Source organism: Nymphaea colorata, chromosome 7 (assembly GCF_008831285.2).
Source record: "Nymphaea colorata isolate Beijing-Zhang1983 chromosome 7, ASM883128v2, whole genome shotgun sequence".
Classification (NCBI taxonomy): domain Eukaryota; kingdom Viridiplantae; phylum Streptophyta; class Magnoliopsida; order Nymphaeales; family Nymphaeaceae; genus Nymphaea; species Nymphaea colorata.
Genome location: NC_045144.1, coordinates 22,854,920 through 22,873,766, shown reverse-complemented (window position 1 = coordinate 22,873,766; position 18,847 = coordinate 22,854,920). Strand labels below are relative to the sequence as shown.

At 40.8% G+C, this 18,847-nt stretch overlaps 1 pseudogene; it reads right to left on the bottom strand.

Moving 5' to 3' along the window:
* Window positions 1-10,951: 10,951 nt before the first annotated feature.
* On the bottom strand, window positions 10,952-18,646 carry LOC116257225 (endonuclease 2-like; annotated as a pseudogene).
* Between the last annotated feature and the right edge of the window lie 201 nt (window positions 18,647-18,847).

The window sequence follows — 18,847 nt, the reverse complement described above, 5'->3', positions numbered from 1 at the left end:
TTACAAGGCAAAGGACACTGTGTGTAGATATGCTAAAAGCTTTTAACTTTCACAAAGCAAAAAAACAAAAAAAGAAAATCCGTGTTAAAAAAACATATCATCTAGTTTCATCCCATATTTTTGACCAGAAAAACAATTGCATTAAATATGATTCCAGTGTTGACATGCCTGAGGATCAATATGATGTTATTTTAATTTTTAAACAAATAACATTTGATTTGCATGTCAAAAATAAATTCTAGCTCTTCTTTTTAAAACCCCTAAAAAATCTTGTTTGGGTAATTGAAGAAGTGTTTTTTTTTATGTCAAATTAGCATGAAGGTCAATCCACCTACCTTGGCGAACACCATCCATGACCAATAAATTAACAAATTAACAACTTGTTTGAATGGGAGGAGAGTGAGGGAAGGAATGGAAAAGAAAGAGGTAAGGGTATTTAAGTGGCTAATTGAGGAAAAGAGAAAGGAAATGATTAATGATTATTGTGTTTAGATGAGAAGGAAAAGAATGGAAAGGAAGGAAGAAATACATGTCAGAGAAGGTGCCCCTGAAGACCCTGTTGTTGTGCTCCTCCCAAATGCGCCACCAAGTTGAAATGAGCCACAACCTGCAAACACGACCCCAAGAAACAGACAAGTGGGGGGAAGGACAAAAGAGAAAAAGAAGACAAATGGAGGTGGGTTTGGAAGAGTACTAACAAGGGAAGACCAGACAGAGGCAAAAATACTAAAGAAGAAAAGACAAAAGGTAAAAAGGTGGACCCTAGACTCAGCCGCGGCGAGACAGAGGGGACACTGGTTAGCTAAACTGATACCAAGGCAATACAAGTGGCCAAAAGTATTGATGTTGCTAGCAAGAAGAAGCCAAACAAAAGCAATGGCATGAGGAGAAGGGCCAGAAGACCAAAGGGATCAGAGTAGAAGCGATGCCATGGAACAACCGAATAAGCCAGGTAGCAAGAAGAAAAAGTGAAACCACGGGAAGGTGAAAGAGGCCAGGATGGGGATGCAAATGATGGGAGGTCAGCATGGCAGAGGAAAAGAGGAAGGGTGGAAAGCAGGTCGCACCAAAAGTAAGAGGGAGAGGTGTGAGAGATGAAACAACTCCAAACATTAGGGGAAGACAGGTCAAATTTGGAGCAAATGAAGAGGGTGATGGGAGAGTGCTCAATTGCCAAACATCACCACCAAGAACACAGAGAAGTTTTACAAGCCCGACTAAGATTGGTAACCCCAGCACCCCCAAGGATGCTGGGGTGGTGATGCAAAGAGGCCAGGATGGGGATGCAAAGGATGGGAGGTCAGCATGGCAGAGGAAAAGAGGAAGGGTGGAAAGCAGGTCGCACCAAAAGTGAGAGGGAGAGGTGTGAGAGATGAAACAACTCCAAACATTAGGGGAAGACAGGTCAAATTTGGAGCAAATGAAGAGGGTGATGGGAGAGTGCTCAATTGCCAAACATCACCACCAGGAACACAGAGAAGTTTTACAAGCCCGACTAAGATTGGTAACCCCAACACCCCCAAGAAGACGCAGAAAGGGAACTATATCCCAATGCACAAGGTGATTCGAAGGCCGATCACCATTCCAGATAAAATTACGAATGATTTTGTCAAACCTATTCAAAACAACCACAGGAGGTCGAAAGACTGCTAGAGCATGGAGGGGGACAGACGCAAGACAATGTTTAGCAAAAGTATTACAACATGAGAGACAAAACAGCTTTTCCTGCCAACACTGAAGACGATCAACAAGCTTCTGCTCCACTCCATCCCAAAAGCAGGGTGTAGGAGACGACAACGTAATCTGAAGACCTAAATAGTCCACAAGCAAGCCAGCAGCCTTACACTCAAAGCAAGCTTCTGCAAGAAGTACCGTGGCAAGATCCGCATGTATGAGGGAAAGGTAACACTTAGAGGAATTAATAGAAAGACCTAAGATGAGCTCAAAAACCCAAAGAATGAGCCAAGTTCTCACAATCTGTTGGCGAGAAGCGGTGCCAAACAGGAGAAAGTCGTTAGCATACTGAAGGGTGGAGAAGGCCTGTAAGTGGGGAAGTTAATGCGCTGTGAGGAAGCCAACGACCGCAACATGATGAAATAAAACAGAAAAACACTCGACAACTAAGTTGAAAAGCAAAGGCGATAACAGACAACTCTGACGAAGGCCACGATTGAGACAAAAGAAATCACCACCCAACTCATTGAAGGAGACCGCAAGCTGGGCCCCAGTGACAAGCGAAAGGATCCACTGCCTAAACGATGGACCAAAAGCAGGGCGGTTGAGAAAGTCAGAAAGGAACTCCCAACTAACCGAATCAAAGGCCTTAGAAATGTACAACTTAAGGATGAAAGAAGGAAGACGTAGACAATATAGAGGGTGAACAACCTCATTGGCCAGAACAACAGCATCATGCAAACACCGACTCTTGATGAAAGCAACCTAGAAGGGGTTAATGATAGAAGACAAAACAAGTGCAAGCCATAAGGAAAGCAACTTAGCAATAATCTTGTAAGATGTGCCCAAGATGGAGATCGGGTGAAAGTGGGTGACGTCCCTAGGGTTAAGACGCTTAGGCACAAAGACGCAGGTGGCTCGATGAAATTGCTTAAGCAAGACGGAGTTGAAGCCAAACTCATTACAAAACGAAAACACATCGGCACTACAAGCTTTCCAAAAGGTGCGAAACAATTCAATAGGAAAACCATCAATGCCGGGCGCCTTACCAGAGCCAAAGGCCCAGATAGCGTTTTTGATCTCTTGCAGGAAGGGCCGCTTAAGAGAGATCGCACATGATACGGAGAAGGAGGAGAAGTGAAAGTCCGGCAATATGGCACAAAAGCAAAGAGGCTTAGTGTAGAAATTTCGAAAATGAGCAGTCAAAATCGGGAGAATGTCATTACCAAGAAAAAACCCTGCGCCCGATAACCATGGACTGGAGCAACATCTGGCGGTGCCTTTGAGAGGCGGCCAAGTGGAAGAATCTAGAATTCCGGTCTCCATACAAAAGCCAACCCAGTCTAGAATGCTGCTGCCAATGGATGGACTCCTTAATCTGCGACTCCTGAATAAGACACTGGAGACAAAGGAGACGGGAAGACTGATCCGTAGAAATATTGTCAGAAGACTAGATGAACATGATCTCTTCATCCCAAACAGTCACTTCAGAAAATTTGCCACTCCAGAAAATCTGTTTCCAGGCAAAGACCTCTCTCCTATTAGAATGTAACATCCACGAGAACCTAAAAGCAGCCCACCTACCATTGATGATGCGAACCCACCATTCAGGGACGACAGCCACAAAGGACTCATCACAGAGCCACTAAAGCTCAAAACGAAACTTGGCGCGCCCGGTACCAGCCCTACCCCAAAGAAGGAAAAGGAGCAGTGAAGCATGATCAGACAAATGCCTCAGTCCTAGAACCAAGGAGGACGAAGGAAAAGCAGAGAACAACTCAGTCGAGAGGAAGGCATGGTCCAACCTATGGAGAATGGGAGGATTCCTATTGTCGGACCAAGTAAACTCACCATTATTCAGAGACATATCAAAAAGACCGACCTCTTCAATGAATGAGCAAAAAACAGACATAGACGAACTATAAGTGATAGGGGAGGATGAATCAGCAGGGCTTAGCGAACAATTGAAGTCCCCTGCCAAAAGCCAAGGCAAAGGAACAAGCTAACGAGCATGATGCAGTTCAGCCCACAGCTAGTCACGCAGAGCCCCAATGCAAGGGCCATAGACCACAATAACTAAGACCTGGTGATTGGGCCAGAGACCATTGAGAGAAGCTGAGATAGAGTACCTACCAACATGCACAACAACCCCTCTAAGAGGCGGAGACCAAGCCAACAGGATGCAGCCAGTGACCCTACTAGTAGGTAGGAACCCAAAGGATGGCTGACGCAACAAAGTATGAACACAAGCATGAGAGATCACAAAGAGCTTGGTCTCAACCATGATAACCACTAAAGGTCCATGTTGATGGACCCAAGAAGAGAGATATCTACGCAGATAACGGGCACTCAAGCCCCACACATTCCAGCATGCAACCCAAATCGGGAAACCACGCGAAGCGACGTACGCCTGGCCGTCCTAGCCACACTAGGAGGGAGGATGGAGGCTGCGGAAAACCCAATCCTACACAATTCTCTTTGCAACCTGGCAAGGCTGGAGTGGAAGGCGGGTGCAATAGCGGCAACAAAAGAAGAACATAGGAAATCAAGTTGCTCCTGCAGGAGAGAGACCGTAAGAGCGACAAGCGCATCCAGAAGAGAGATGCCTAGCTCAACATCTAACAAGGGAGAGACAGGTGGCAACCCATCGGGCAAAAGGGGACTAACAACACGTCCAGTGGTAGGACCAGGCAACTGATAAGGAGAGACAGGCGAGGATGGGGTGGTAGTAGTGGACAAAGAATCAGGCGCAGGGCGGGGGAAGAAGTGTCAACATAAGGGAAGTGGGGGAGGGCAGCGCTAACATTGGGGAGGGTAGGCAGGCGGGGTTGCGAGGACAGCCGCGATTGAGTCCAGAGAGAGTACATGCAGGAAAGGCAAGTTGGTGGTAACGCTATAGCCAAAGGAAAGAGAAGGGAACCTGAGCAGGTGAGTGAAGGAGGGGGTCTTGGGAGGTAGAGGCGGCAGAGGGGGCCGGTAACAAGGGTAAAGAGCAAGGAACAAACAACAGAGGGGGATGGGCTGACTCGGGGTGATGAAACAGTAGTGGTCAATGCAACAGAGGCCGCAGTCAAAAAAGAGCGAGCAACCTGAAGGGGATGACCCCTTGTAAATAGGCGGGCAGCCGACTGTGATGGTGCAAAGGACCAGAAGTGGTCAAGATCAGACTGAGCAGCAAGCAGCATCAGAGTCGGGGCATCCCGAGGTGGACGCGTGCGAACCCCCAGCTCGCAAAGAAGAAAAAGGAAGGGGCAAACAAGGTACCATGGAATGCGGCAGAGAGCAGGCAAGACTCCGTGGAGAAGGCAAGGCTGGCTCCAGTGGTGAGGGAAGCAAGGGTGAGAGCTGTGACAGCGGGAGCATGGCAAGCGAAGAACACTGGTTCGACAGACCACCTGGGCTGAAGATTTGTGGGACCCCTACAGAGAAAGGCGGACCCCATGTGCTAGGAAAAGCAGGCCCAGGCCAAGGAAGTCTGATAGAGCCAAAGAAAATAGAGCTAGCATTTGAAGAAGGCGACAGAGGAGCAGCTGGCAGAGGAAGCCGGACCCAGAAGGAGGAAGCAACCACTGCAAAGCTATGCCACCAACCAAATAGTCGCAGATAATTTTGACAAGCAGGAAAACGACAACAAGAACATGTGACGGCCCGACGGACGTTCAATGTAGCACACCTCTGACACCACCACTGGCCCCATTTGACGCAGATAGAAGTGACAGACCGAAGAAGGTGACGAAGCCTGGAAGCACGACAGGAAGAGGGGACACACCAAGGCGAGGGGGCGGGCCTACCGAGGGAGACCACCTTGGGGAGCCTCTGTCGCAATGAACAATCACCCATCTGCAAAAGGAGAAACCAACAACGCGCAGGTGGGAGGAATGCCGCGAGCATCTTGTAGCTTAAGCGATCCAGCGAAGGCACAACTGAATATGGTAGACTGCCAATTGAATGACAATGCCAAAGCCTAATGGACCCCCTTAGGCGAGCAAAGAAAACTGACCACAACACAACAAAGCAAGCGATTAAGGGGGAGGGGGTTACCCGCCTTGATACCATAGAGACTGGTACCACCAACCGAAGCCCCCAGTGGTGGTTGCAAAGGCGGAGGAGGAGGGAGGGTGGCCATGACACCAACCCCATGCAAGAACAAAGTGGTCGGTCCAAAGCAACGAAGTCAATCGCACGCGTGTGCCCACCCACTGCCAAGGCAGTTGAGTATGGACCCGCTCAATGCCTAAGCTGAGCACGGCCCCGCAGGCTAGTGAGACACAACTTAGCGCAACGTGAGAGCAAGGCACTGAGTGAGGACCAGTCAGCTAAGAAAATGCTCCAAAAGATGGTGAGGACAGCACAAACTGTAAAAGACATTTCATCGAACAGTTGCCGCACAACTCCAAAGAGGTGAGGAGACAGGAGGTGAGTAGACAAGCAGGAGGTGGGCAGACGGGCGGCAGGTGAGCGGACGAAAGGTGAGGAGACGGGAGGTGAGCAGGCGAGAGGTGAGGAGAAGGGCCGAGAGAGAGAGAGAGAGGGGGTAGAGAGAGAGAGAGAGAGGCAAAGGATTCTATATTTTAGATGATGACAACCCTTGATAAGGAAGTAAGTGATACCTCACGTCCTTCTATTTTTTACGAGTTTACTGGATGGCATGTGCATGGGTGCTGAGCAATACCACATACTACAACAGATATCTATTTTTTTTCTAGGAATTTTCTATCTAGACAAAATTTTACGCTGCTTTTCTCTTTCAATTTGAAGTACAATTATCATTACTGTGTGCTATTAGCACTTTCTTAACAGTAAGCTATAATAGGAAAATAAGTATGAATTATTGCATTTGGGTAAACCCACTTACATATATGTCTATTTCTAGATTGCCCAGGTAATTTTTTTATTTTCTTAATATTTTTTTAGTATCATGCATGGTAAAAAATTTGTGCTGCTGAAGCTTATTTTGTATTGTTAATTTTCTTGTTTACTAGAAAATTAGGTGATAAAATATTTGAACTTTCTCTTTAAAAAAAATAAACAAAAAATTCAAAATAAGTAACTTAAAAATTAAGCTACACATAAAATATTTTTTAAATTGACATGTGGCACTCTTGAATCGAACCATATAGTCAAATAAAAAATATTTATTAAATTTTTTACATGAATAATAAGTAGTAGACCAACTTGAATTTTCTTCCCCTTCTTTCCTTTCCTTTCATTTCCATCCAAACAAACTTTTATAATCATCATATTTTCCCTTCCCTTTCTTTTCTTCCTTATCTTCCATTTCTCTTCATCCAAAGAAGGTAATCATTCCGTAAGCCAATATGAATGTGCTTCTAAACTTCTTGTCCACAACTAACCACATATACCAGCCTACGGACCAATGCAAAGTCATCCCCAGATGTGTCGAATGATATGGTTTTAGGTCAATTCATCAGAAGAGTTGTGAACCAAGAGGGAGAAGGTGTCAACTGCACAAAAACCCAGACAAAGCTGGGTTTGCGAAAAACCCAATTTTGACAAAAACTTGGTTTTGTAAAAGGGAGTGAAAAGTCTGAGCCCCTTCAGGTTATTAGTAAAAACTAAGTTTCAGATGAATCATCCAAGTTTCAAAATTGGTTAGGAACTGAATGTCATCTAAACGTCCCCTTAAGTTTTCTCTTGCAGCCATGTTTTTGCAAACTAAGTCTCTCAAAGACATTGATATCCCCAGTTCGGCTGTCAAATAAGGATTTAACAAAACTGATAGAAACTAAAAAGAAAAGTCCTGTTTGGCCGTCATCCAAATACCTAGCTGTTATGGAGAATTGGCAAGCAGAGGTCACTTGTTAATTCCTATAGTTAAATATGTGACCGGCTTCTTTGCAGTTGGTTATGGTTGGTGGCCGAAAAACTGGCCGGCATATTTAATTAAAAGATTTCAGAAAATGGACCGCCTATATTGGACGACGTTATCCAGCTGGTTATCAAGCCTGTGGATGGCCAGCAAACGGTGAAAAAAAAAACTAAAAAAGGAAAAGAAATTACATCACTTTTTTTGGGGTCAGAAACAACAATGCCAATTCGGCATTTTCGTCCGGGGATGGCCGTGAACCATGGATCATCTCGGCACCACCATTTGGTAGTAGTATGATGTATGCGACAAAACCTGAGCCCTCTGCCAAACGCTGAGTTATGCAGCAACCAAATAGGCTACACAACCCAGCTTTATGACAAAACCATTTAATAGTTGTAACCTGGTACTCATCATCAGAGATACAAGGGAAGAGAAAAACGTCCTTACCTAGCTAAATAAAGTTTTGTTGCGCTTCTAGGAAGTACTTGACACGTGATCACTCAAATTTGCCTTTATCATTTATTAGAATGATTGAGAACCAACCTTTGGGCTCGTATAAGAAACATCAAGAACTCAATGAGCACCAACTATTGGCTTTACAAGAAAGAGGTGAATCCTTTTATAAAATGACGAAATAGATCAATTGGGCTACACAATTGGTTGTTTTCTTACTAAGATACAAGTGGTTTAAGGTTTATGCAATATTCTTTCTGAATCGTCATTAATTTATGTCTGTTTTGATTCAACATACAGAAACTAGATGTGTTTTTACATGCTTTCTACAATATCTTATCATATTTAGTATGTTTTTGGTTAGTTTTGGATTCGTTAATATCCCATGTTGACATTAATTTTGGATTTAATTACTATTAGTTTGATGTGTCATTTAGATCTAAGTTTGCTTCCTATGGAATTGGATGCAAGCTTGAGGAAGAAAAAAAGGTGGTGCAGACTAATCGAAGTGCAAAGGCATTTCAGGAAGAACAAAATAACACACTATAAATAGTAAAATTCAAACTATAAATCTCATATTGCTTAATCCTTGTTTAGTTGTATGTTGTTTCACATAATTTTGTATGAATCTCATTCAATAATTAAGGCAAGAAATACATAGAATCCAAACATAATCTCTCGTCTGAGACAAAAGTACCTTCATCAAAACACCTTGTTATAACTTACTCTTATGCTGCCCACTGTCATTTTGAGAAAAGTGAGATGTCTCATGAACAATAGATCTAATACCGTGTTGAGATGACACCCAAAACTGGGTTGGATATAAACCCAACTCTGAAACCAAATTCAAATTTTGTTTTTGGCGCTAGCCAACTAGCTCGGTTTGGCCTGTTGCTGGCTGAACAAAAAGAAAAAATGCAGTAAATAAAAAAAAATTATCAAGTACGAAACATTCAAAAATATAATAAAGATTGCTTGTTGCAGGTGAAATAGTGCGGATTGCCCTTGGTCCTGGCAAATGCCGATCTACAGTGACTCCAAACTACTATTTGTCGCTGGAGCCTGGAGTAGAATTAAACTAAGTAACTCAACCGTTTTGAAACCTCTGCCATCCTTGTTAGTTCATGTTCATCCTTAACAGACAAGACAAAAATGGACAGAACCTTTTCCTTCTTTTGAATTTAAATCTAGGCTTAGGCGTACCCCACCTGTTCATTAAAAAATTGAGTATCTATACGTTCACTATCTGTATACATTAGAACAAAGGTACAACAAAAAGGATTAACTAGTTCCAAAATCTAGTGACTGCAATGTTCGAAGATCAACTTTCTTTTGGCAGCAGGAGATAGAGATTGATGAGAACAGCCTTGTGATTTGTAGGTTCTTAGGACAGTGGGAGGATAATCAAGCATCCACAAATTTTTAAACACAACCATTGAGTTTGGTAGCAGAAAATAGAGTACCAAATTGATTATTATTTTAGTAAATTTATCTGGCTCATTGTCATGGTCTAGAAGGCAAAAGAGTTACCCAGAAGCTCATGGAATTCCGATCAAAGTGCTGAAGTGCTGATAATTTTCTACCAACTTTCCACAAGAAAAGTAACATTTCAATCAACAACTACCATCCAAGCAACAACTTTAGGATGTTGATGAAATGAGACCCATAGCTATCTTCTCACAATAGTTTGTTGCCTTTCTTTAACAAAGACAGACATTATTTGATCATTCATCTAGACAACCTCAAACTTCAAACTGATGTGTTTTTCATAGACATATCAGTCAGTTCTACAGACAAATGTCAAAGTTACCTATAATGGCATAATCTTTAAGCTTGAAGCTTAAGAAAGGGTGAACTCTCTTTGAGTCTTAGTGTCATGTAAGCTTTACTATTTTTGAAAACCCTGGCCACCCACTTCCTGCTTAGGTCGTAGACATTGTAAGGGAACACCTTTATCTGAACTTGGTGGAGTGGGGACGCGGACCAGTTGTTGGTGACCTGTGAATATCAAGAAAGTAAAATGCGTGCAGTTTGATGTTACTACTAAGACATGGGCAGCTAGAGAAGGGAAGGCCAACTTCTCAGTTACCTGAGGTTTACAATGTAGAAGAAATGTGCAGCTACGGTAAAGACAAATTAGGAGGGAAAAGCTGGTTGTTAGCATTCGTTTGAAATTGACATGACGTTGTGTCAATTGGATGCACTTATAAGCTTACTTTGATGCTTTGGCAATTTTATTTTTCACTAGAATCTGCATTTCCTATTTTGATAGTCCCGTGAATGCAATCTCATATTTTTAGATATCGCATTCGAGGTTTTGAATATGTTCCTTGCACTATAAGGTGGTTGGATCATCCTCATTACAATAGTCATCCCAGTGTTTACATTGTTCGTTTCTCCTGTAGTGGTCTATTTGTTAATGGGAGGGTGGGGTTGGGAGGCGGACATACCCCAAAAAGGCTGAAGCCCTTCCCCTGCCCCAAGATCCAGGGCTGCTTTGGGCCTGGGTAAACTTACAGTTAACCCATTTTAACTTGAGTATTGTCTACCATGGCTGTTTGTGGTATACAAGAGTAGCGCTATCAGAATTGAGCTGACGACCTAGCTTTCACCAGCCCACCAGCCCCTCCAACTATGGTACGCCCCTCACAAGTATTCCTCCCTATTTTAGGAATTCCTGATCAAAATGTCACGTTAATGCCGCAAGCATATTAACCATTGCAACATAAAGTTTTATCAATTAGTGGATTTTGATCTGGAGAAGTATAGAGATTGGACCATGGTGTGTCGGGTCATCTGATTGCTAACAGTCGAGACTAGCTTTATTATTATCACAGAAATCTCCTAGGGAAAATACCAGGTCATCACCTAAAGACCATTTTTTGGAGTTCAATTTTTGATTTCACAATTGAAGTCAAAAGGCATCACACGTAATACATAACATATTCGAAACTAGTCCCAGAAATATAAGTAGCAATTTTCAATAATGAAATCTTATCCCAAAGCACGATTGAGAGTAGCAGCTAATCGAACTCCAGCCTCTGCAGGCCGCAAGTAGATAGGAGGCAGACGTGACAGAAAATAATCATCTGCAAGAATGAGATTTTGACGATTACAGTTTGGCGAATGTGGTAACAAGAAAGAATAACCTTGAAATGAAAATATACTTCATTTACCGTCTAATGTTGAACCTTCATCCACACCTTTGTATGCCCAGTTACAAGCTGCAGCGATACTTTCAGACTGTCCAAACTGAACCAGATATTTTTGTGGAACACATTATGAGCAATAAACACCGCGGCGGAGGGAAGGGGGGGCCAGCAGGAGCCTTGGCCTTCCCTCAGATTTTAAAAACTTCAAAATATTTATTTAATTCTAAAAAAATTTGGTTTAATATATATAAAAAATTTGAAAATTTCTATTTCGACTCTTGTTAAAATTTTGAAACTATAGTTTCGCCACTGCGACAAAAAATTCCTTGCTCCACTCCTGAATAAACGTTCCAGAAATAATTGGTGATGGGCAAAGTTAAAATACTATATGACAACATATGCATTCGGTGTAAGACTACACGTGCGTTCCTTATGGGTTTGTTCGTCTCACGGTGGTACTGTTACTTTGAATAGAAAAGGGAAACACAGAAAAGAAAGCAACAATTTATGCTTTCGTAGATACTAGATTCTAATTGATCTTAGATCAGTCATTCTTCCTTTTTATAACAATCGACATACTAAATAATTGTTCTCGAGGACTTCAGATCCATACCCATCCGGACATGAAGTTGTATTATAGCTGCATCTCTCCCATGTGTTAATCTGGCTAGTCCAGCCATCCTGTTGCATCATAACAGCAAATTTTTTTATAATTCATAAAGGAGTGCAGAAAAACATGAATATAATGATATGAATTTCTCATACTGTAATATTTCGTGCTATTGCATTGACCAGGCTCTCTACGTCTGATTGATAAAATCTTTCTATTGCCGTGTCGATGATATTATCATCCCATACCTGCAAGCTCATCAAAAAAGCAGTTGTGTTCAATTTACAGCGCTAAACCTGCATCTGCATAGGTAATTGTTCGAAAATAACTGTTGCCTATCTCAGTTGATGTAGCAGATGCAGTAAAAAAATGCCAAACTAACTCGAAATAGTATGTAGGAAAGTTCATTCGAAAGATAGAATAAAAAATTATAGTGTAGTTAGGGAAAGACGGGACTCACATGATGAAGAACCGTTTTCCATGTGTACCAGTTTACACCAATGGTGTTGCCTCCCTTGTCTGTGGTAAAACCAACGTTCTGTGGCTGCGAGTCAGGATACGGATAGAAGTTCATCATCAATGTAAGTAAAAACAGCCACAAGAAATATGATGAAAAGCAAAGAGAGCCAGCTTAAAAACCTGGTGAATGTCACCCACAAAGTGTGAAAGGAAGAGAAGCGCTTCAGTCAAGTTGTCTACCAATCAAAAGGATAGTTCAGTTAAATTCTACATGTTGCACTGAAGTAAGCAAATGAAAGGGAACCTTGGCAAGGGAATATGGTAGCTAGTTGCTGCTTAATGAAATTAAAACGTTACATTGTGCTTCAAAGGACGAAGCAGAGTAACTTCGGAGCTGAGCTGTATAATTCCTGATTGCACCTGCAACGCACACGTCCTTTTCTCCCGCTGCATTCTTGCAATCCCCTACAATTTGGAGCAAATTAGAGTTGCTTTCTAAACTAGCCTGCCATTTCCAAGTTCTTTAGAAATGAAAAGCAACTCTCTCTCTCTCTCTCTCATACTTACAGAACATGCGCACACACACACACACAAACAAACACAAGCACATGCGCAGACATGCACAAAATGGAGAGCTGATAATTTGAAGATCAATAAGGAAGAAGAACCTACTGTCATAGGCATAAGAACACTGGAAGTCCGGTGTATCAACGTAATGAAGGGGAGAGGACCAACGAAGCCGGGATTTGATTTCGTCCGCCCACGAGCACAAACTCGCCAAGTTATTGCCAGCATAGTCCGGCAGCAGATCCTTCACTGCAGACGCTGCCTTCTAGTTAAGCCTTGCCTAATTAATCACCAACATTCACTGCATGAATCATCTGAAACAAGGGAACTTGATAAGGAAAAATAAAGAGCGAAAAATGGCTTCACCCACCTGAGCTATTCTGCAGATAATGAAGTGCCCATTCTTCCCCACCCATTAACTAGGGGAACCACAGCAATAATTATCAGAAGGAAGGAGCAGAGGAGGAAAGGGGCCTCTCTTTTCACAACCATATTAAATAGAAAGCTACTGTTTCCTTGTAGGGCTGATGAATGAGAGAGATATACATATATAGAAAGAAAGGCTTCTGAGAGAGACACAGTACTGAACGGCGATATCCCTACAAGCACAGTTACACACGCATGCAGGAAAAAAAGGTACCTGTCGGCTGTCTTGATAATCAAATTTGACGTTTGAAAAAACTGTTTGCAGTTGGCATCACATTGATTAGTTATTCATCTCCAACGGAGAAGAAAAAAAGATTTCTGTTCGATACTGTCATTGCTTTCCTGTGTGTCTGCACAATGAACAGAGCCTGTGCGCTCCTGTGATGGCTGGCTTGGCTGTTCTTCTCAGGGAAATTTCTCTGATTGCAGTCTACAGTTTGGCCATCTTCGCCATGAATGGAAAAACGCCAAACTGGCTGGGTGAAAAGCCTGCCTTTTGGTTTAATGTTGGGGAGAAAGCTCGCCTGGTGTGTGGACACGCGAGTCATGACGGCCAACAAGAAGGGTGACGTTGAAAATTTTGGTGTTGTGTAACCTTACGTGATCAAAAGAAAGTAAAGTAAGAGCAAGAGAATTTTATCGTGTTTAAGATAGGCGGCAGCCTTCCTAATGCAGCACGGGCAAGTGGCGGTTGGCGAGAGGCGAGGTCATCAACCTTTTAACCGTGCGGTTTGGAGTTTAGTGCAGCCACGGTTTGGTTGCAATATGAGCAACACTAGAAATTTTTTATTGGGGAAACCTAACTAGAATTTCAAAACATTAGTACGGATCAAAAAATATTTTTTCAAATTATTTTTGTAGGTAAAAATAAAATTTTTAAAGTTCACAAGTAAAATTTTCATTTTCTAGAAGTCTAAGAAGGGCCACGACCCCTGATAAGCAGCACGAAGCAGCACGAGACAGTAAGCATGTATACTTGAAAGAGACATGCACAAGGGTGTGAATGCACTATAATACAGGGGGGTGTGTGTTATGGCATTTTAAAAATTTTTAATAAAAAAATTATATTGTACCCGTATTAACTTTTTGATAACCATTTTTGTCTTTTTTAAATATTTTCTTTCTATATTAAAGGAGAATATTTTAATCATTGCACATCCCTATGCACAATTTTGTGCTCTGCACATAACCCATTTCGGCCTATGTCACCTGAGTGCAGGGTGCGGGTGCCGGCGCGGCACATCTCCAAAAATTTAGGTGTGGCGGTGTGGTGAGAGTATTTTATTATTTTTAAATATAATAATATAAACCACAAAATTATTAAATAACAAGATCAAAATTGCAATTTGCTAATCATGATATCATTGTCAATCATCAATTCAAAATCCAACAACAAATATATATCATCAATTCAACATTCAACAAGAAATATATATCATCAATTCAACATTCCAAAAAGAAATATATATCATCAATTCAACATTCAACAACAAATATATATCATCAATTCAACATTTAACAAGAAATATATATCATCAATTCAACGTTTAACAAGAAATATATATCATCAATTCAACATTTAACAACAAATGTACTCTAGTTTTGAGTTCACAGTTTATACAGTCATCAATACATATTCTTCATCATCAAACGTCTTCATATTTCATAGTTCATACATCAATACATATTAGATATTACATCATCATTAATAAAACAGAGTTATGTTCCACTTCCACCAATATCTTGATTTTTTTGAATGCTTTGAACGATATCATCATCATCAAATGTCTCAGCAGGAATAACAGGATCAGAAAAATCCATATTAGCAACATATAAGTTGCATTCTCCATCGAAATCAAATTCATCTGGATTTACATCCCAACATTGCGATGATCCACATCTGCATTTATTAAAGACGAAAATTAAACAATTAAAAATATGTACCACAAAAATATAAAAAAACTAATACAACATAACAAATTGAGCAAATCAAAACAACCTAATAAAGAAATACCTGTATTCTGCATCTTTTCTTGAAAGAAGACGCAAATTGGAATGCATATAAACCAAGTTCTCTGCACGTTGGCTAGTGAGTTTGTTCCTTTTAATGTCGTGTATATGACCATATATGCTCCAATTTCTTTCACAACACGATGATGTAATAGGTTGTGATAGTAACCTCAAAGCAAGTTTATGAAGCACGGGCATTTCTGATCCATAGGACGCCCACCAATCAAAAGGACTCATGTCTTCTCTTGCTTGTCTGCACCTTCTGAATAAAATCTCCTAAAGAAAACTTGTTATATTCAAACATAGCTTGTTGTTTGGTATAAGAATCTATAAAAAGTCTGTTCATACATGACATTCTTTGAGTGTTTAACTCAATATCTAGATGTGGAGTAACACGTCCAGGAGCTCCTTCAATCCATTTTTTCGTGTAATGTTTAGGATTTAAAGAATGAGCCATGCAATGCAAGGGAGTATTGCTTTTATCCCATCTTTCAACTAATATTGTACTTATACGATCAAAGAACTCTGAATTATCAAGTACAATGTCTTTTTTTTCTTTCTTAAAAACTATACTCTGAATTTCTTCAATCATATTTTTCCACATTGCATAAACTCGATGAAGCATAGGCTCATCTTTATCAACAGCTCTCAACATGCACCAAATTGGTTCTGTAAAATCCAAAAAATATGCAATTTTTTCCCACCATGTATCTTCAACAATAAGGTTTTTAATACTTTGAGCTTTAGCCTCATCTTCAACTCGATAGAAGCTCCACTCTCTACTAAACACCATTTGAATAAGTGCATCTCGCACTCTTTGAATTCTTTTCAACATGACAATTATTGAAGCAAATCGTGTCTCTGCAACCTTTAACAATCTTAAATCAGAATAACTACTAAAAAGAGACAATGCATGTTGGTGATTAACGATGAAATTTCCAATATTTCTTACATTTTTTCCAATCTCTTGAATCCATGAGAATAGCTCATGTCCCTTAGGATCTACATCTTCACTTGGAGGATTGCATATGTCCTTCAGTGCTAAATTCAAAGTATGTGCAACACATGGAGTCCAAAAAATATGTGGAAAATCATACCTCAAACTAAGTCCAGTACTTTTGCATACAGCAGCATTGTTTGTAATGAGTTGCACCACTTTATCAGGACCAACCTCCTTGATGGCTTCTACAAATAATTGCTTCAAATATCTTGCATCTTTATATTCTCCAGACGCATCAACTGCCTTCAAGAATATTGGTTCATCACGTGCAATGGCAATGAAATTAATTAGTGGACGTCTTTGAATATCTGTCCACCCATCAGAAACAATTGATACCTCAGTCGTGTTCCATTTAAACTTTTTTCTTTCTAAACTTTGCTCAACCTCATTTTTTTCATTATGAAGAAGTGATGTGCGTAACCTTTCTGAACCGGGAGGTAGATATCCTGATAATTTGCTATTTGCAAGCATACTACAAGCCTTCTTCCAATATGGATTTCTGGATACATTGAAAGGAATGCAACTAGAATAGAAAAACTTAGCAATCACTTTATCTATTTCTGCCCTTCCGCAAGAATCAAAACATGTCTCTATAGTCTTTCTTTTCCTATCAGAACTTTTAAGATTTGTCACAATAATACTTGTTTTCTTCTTGTTGTATATTTCATCAGCACGATCTTGCAACCTCTTGAACTCTCGAGCTATAGAAATTTTTTTACATCCTCGAATTCCATGACCTGGCAACTTCAACAAATGTGCCTTAATTCTTGTGTAAGATCCTACATATGTATTTTCACAATGTTTGCATACGAAATGCACATTTCCACCACCGCCACTGCCCACATTTTTAGTGACCGCTTTCATTTCTTTCCATAGTGGTTGTTCTTCGGATGCTAATGCTTCACCAGATAGTGTAGAAGGCTTTGAAACATCACTTTCATTCACATCCACACTACATGAAGAGCCTATTGCAGGAGAATCTGAAGCAACTTCTTTTCCTTTCGTTCTATTTGCCATCTTTTATGGTTTTACCTTCAAAATTCAAAATAAAAAATTTCAAATGTAACAAATTTAAGAATAGATAGCATCATAGCAGCAATAAGCCACTTATCACCGACAATTGACAAAGAGAAAACTGAAAAGCAAGTTCAGCATGTGAATGGTATATGCATATAAAGGATCGCAGTATAACTGAGTTAAGCATATAAATGATCGCAGTATCATATTTGAAGTACAGACACTTACAGCCTGTTTCTTCATTTATGACACTTACAGCCTAGATCTTCTCCTTGAACCTGGCTGTAACTCCCCATTCCCATCCAGCATGCACACACACGTACAAGCATGAAATGAACTATGAGAATCTGGAAAAGATTTTCCAGATCTGGAAAGGACAAATACAAGATAGAAAGAACCCAGAAATATCAGGTCAGAATAATCATAATGATTGACTCAAGAACATGCAAAATTATGCCAACAGAAAATCAGCATGTAATGTTGCAATCGCTGATATGCTACTACTCCTTTCATTAGTTAACAAATTGGTTTCCATGGCCAAGAGTATATGTCTCATGTTAGCCTTTCATTAGTTAACAAATTGGTTTCCATGTTCAAATTGTTCACTTGGAAATGTTAGCCTCTGTTGGGTTCACCACAAAACAACATTTCTGATTTACATCGTTCACAAGACCTTGGGCAACTAGCTCTTCATCCTCTGGAAACATTAAGAGCAAAGTATCTTTCATGACTTCACTAAATGTCCACTTCTGGACCCCAAGGAACTCTGAAACTATAGTTTAATTTCTTCCAGTTAACAGTGTATGTGGTTTTACATTAAAAACTATTACGTTACATAGCTAGATTGGCTTAGAACTGGGCCAGGACATTGAATAGGTAGGCCCAGCATGATCATAATCAGGAGCTATGAAATGACTCTGTATTCGCCAGTAATATTTTTGGATCCTACCAATAATGGTTAGTTGTCTGAATTCAGCAAAGAACCGTGTAAGGAATAATGTCTGTGATGTACATTTTAAGAGCAAACATGAAATAGTGCTCTGAATAGAGAGAAGATGAAATGGAGAATAGAAAAATTGATGATTCTAGAAACTTATTCGTACATGCTAACAACCTAACAAGAAATTTGAAACGGCTGTTTTTTGTATGCCCTTTTATTGTTTTAGACTTTCGGGCCAGCCAATTTAGTCACGCTTCTTATCTTTGCATTTTGCAACAAGTTTTCAAGCGAGCCATTTGGAACATAAAGAGGACCAACCAAACCAAGGTAATAAAGAGGGCATTTCCAAACAGGCCGAATGGCAAACAGGAACTGAAGAACTCAACTATTCTGCAGGGTGTTTAAGAATGTTACCCAAACGTCGCAGAGAGAAGGAGCACCGGAGCACAGAGTTCTGAGCATCGCCGTCGGTGAGGGAGAGCCGACCGTCGCTGTCAACCGTCGCCATCGGTGAGGGAGAGCCGAGCATCGGAGCGGACTGCGTGAGACTATGAGAGGGAGAAAAGAGAACAGAGAAGACTGAAGAGTGAAGAGTGAAGACTGAAGAGTGAAGAGAAGCCCAGCCAGCGTGCCCTAAACCCCACAGTTAAAATCATGTAAAAACTAAAAATTAAAAAATGCCCAAAATTATGACGGAAAAGGGCATGTG